Here is a 2,860-nt window from a genome sequence, read left to right on the forward strand (position 1 = left end):
TAATTTCTGAAAATCAAGGTGGCATTATGGCAAATAGGCAAAATTTAGATTCCATTCTCTTAGTACAGGAAGCCATTCACTCAATCCATTCTAGAAATGAAAAGGGCTTCATCCTGAAATTGGACTTGGCAAATGCTTTTGACAAGGTCAAGCACTCCTTTCTATTTGTTGTTCTTCAAAAAATGGGCTTCACTTCTTCTTTTCTTGATCTCATAAGAGCTTGTATCTCTGGTCCTTGGATAGCTCCCTTTATCAATGGCAGGCCTGGCCCTGCCTTTCAATCCTCAAGAGGATTGAGGCAAGGTTGTCCTCTATCCCTCTACCTATTCATCTTAATGGTTGAGTCCTTCAGTTGTTCCCTTGACCATAAGTGGCAAGTAGGCCTCATCACTGGCATCAAATTTGAAGATGGAGTAAAAAACATCAACCACTCCCAATTTGCTGATGATACCCTGCTGATAGGAGGGGCATCCGCAATCATAGCTCGAAGATTCAAATCTTTATTAGATAAATTCATGAGATATTTTGGGGGAATGATAAATCATTTCAAAAGTTGTATATATGGATGGAACGCCTCAGCTCAAATGCTCCAAAACATAGCCAACATTTTTGGTATACCTTGCAAGTTAAATTGGGACCACTTCAGCTATTTGGGAATGCAGTCAGTATAGGAAACGCAAGAGCTGATGTATGGGAAACAACTTTAGACAAAATGAAAAGAAAAGTTCAAAAGTGGGGATCCACTTGGCTCAACCCAGCTGGCTGATTGGTGCTCCTCAAATCAGGCCTTTCTTCTCTTCCTCTATATCAATTCTCCCTTGCTCAGGTTCCAGCTTCATTTCACCACAAAATGGATAGTATTCTCAGATTTTTCATTTAGCGGGGAGGGAAAAACGAAAGGAAAAAATTTAACTTGGTTAATTGGAAACAAGTCATTCAAAGCCAAGAAAAAGGAGGTCTTGGAATTAGATCTCCAATGCTCACAAACTCAGCCTTTGGTGGCAAGATAGTTTGGAGACTTATCGAGGATCAACCAGCTTGGTGGAAAAAGGTTTTGGAGGCCAAATATCTCAGCCACCCAAGACAGCAACTGCTTACCACTGAAATACCAATCAGAAGCAGCACAAGGATCTAGAAACTTTGTAAAAAAGCCATCTCCTTTATGGCTCAAAATGTCTCCAAGGTCCCCAAAGGTGGCAGAAAAATCAACATTGGAACTGATAAAATTATGGGGAATCAGCCAATTAGCAGTCTTCCAGGTATGGCTCCAATTCTTCTCTTTCTTCAAAGTAAAGGAATACACAGTTTAGACCAAATTTCTCAGTGGGATACAAATACTCAGGCTTGGAAAAGATGGAGCCTTCCTCCCATCCCTGAATACCTCAAAGAGAACCTTGAAAACTTCCATATTCATCTTCACAACATTGCTCCTACAATTAAAAATAGCAAGGATGGATTCCGATGGGATCCCACTAGCACCAGTTACTCAATACAAGCAGGTTATAATTATCTATGTAATAGGGACTACCTGGCTCTACCATGGATATATTGGAAAACAGTATGGAAATATGAAGACATCGCTAAAGTGAAATTCTTTATGTGGATCCTCTTAAAAGGGAAAACCCTCACCGCAGAAAATTTGCAAAAAAAGGTATTGTTGGACCTTCCCGATGTCCTAATTGTCAAGAGGCAGAAGAGTCTATCCAGCACCTCTTCATTTCGTGCCCCTTTGCCATTTCTTGCTGGAATAACATTACCCCAATCATCCCTCTCACCTATAATTCACAGTTATCCATTGGGGAAGTCCTTAACAACTGGAAAAAAGCTACCCCTGGAAATCCAAGAAAAACAACATTGCCAAGAGGGTGTGGGATGCCCTCCCATTTGCTCTCTTATGGAGAATCTGGATTGCTAGGAACAACAAGGTCTTTAAAGATAAAGAGACCTTAACCAAGCATATTTGTAGCAAGGCTAAAAGCCTTGCGATAGAAACTATTGCAGCCAAGAGCACAAAGAAAATTGGCATGACAAGTCTTTGTGTTGAAGAAAGAGATTTCATCGGGAGTCTGATAGACAAGTTTAGTATCCTTCCAACAGCAAGAATCTACAGCAACTTGGGCAGTCGATATCTTGCAAACCGTTCGTCAGATTGACTTCATTCCACCACCAAAAGTTGCGGCTTTCAGTTTCAGCAGTTTCCGGCTTCAAACTAGGGCAGTCGATATCTTGCAAACCGTTCGTCAAATTGACTTCATTCCACCACCAAAAGTTGCGGCTTTCAAAGGAGGTTTAGATGAACCTACAATGCAATTCAGATGAGGAGATCTTCTAGGCCACACAAGTCAATCTTTACTTCTGCAGTTGCAGCTTCAGTTTCAGTAGTTTCCGGCTTCAAACTAGGGCAGTCGATATCTTGCAAACCGTTCGTCGGATTGACTTCATTCCACCACCAAAAGTTGCGGCTTTCAAAGGAGGTTCAGATGAACCTACAGTGCAGTTCTAAAGAGGAGATCTTCTAGGCCATGCAAGTCAATCTTTACTTCTGCAGTTGCAGCTTCAGTTTCAGCAGTTTCCGGCTTCAAACTAGGGCAGTCGATATCTTGCAAACCGTTCGTCGGATTGACTTCATTCCACCACCAAAAGTTGCGGCTTTCAAAGGAGGTTCAGATGAACCTACAGTGCAGTTCCAAAGAGGAGATATTCTAGGCCACGCAAGTCAATCTTTACTTCTGCGTTGCAGCTTCAAATTCAACAGCTTCCAGCTTCACATGTGTGAGAGAGAGAGACCCATTTCAGCGCAGTAGAGAAGAGACTCATATCTGCGCAGTAGAGAGAGAGAGATGTGATGAGATGAGTGAGT

Source organism: Pinus tabuliformis, chromosome 9 (assembly GCF_031772625.1).
Source record: "Pinus tabuliformis cultivar Carrire ecotype Pingquan chromosome 9, CPIR1, whole genome shotgun sequence".
Lineage (NCBI taxonomy): Eukaryota > Viridiplantae > Streptophyta > Pinopsida > Pinales > Pinaceae > Pinus > Pinus tabuliformis.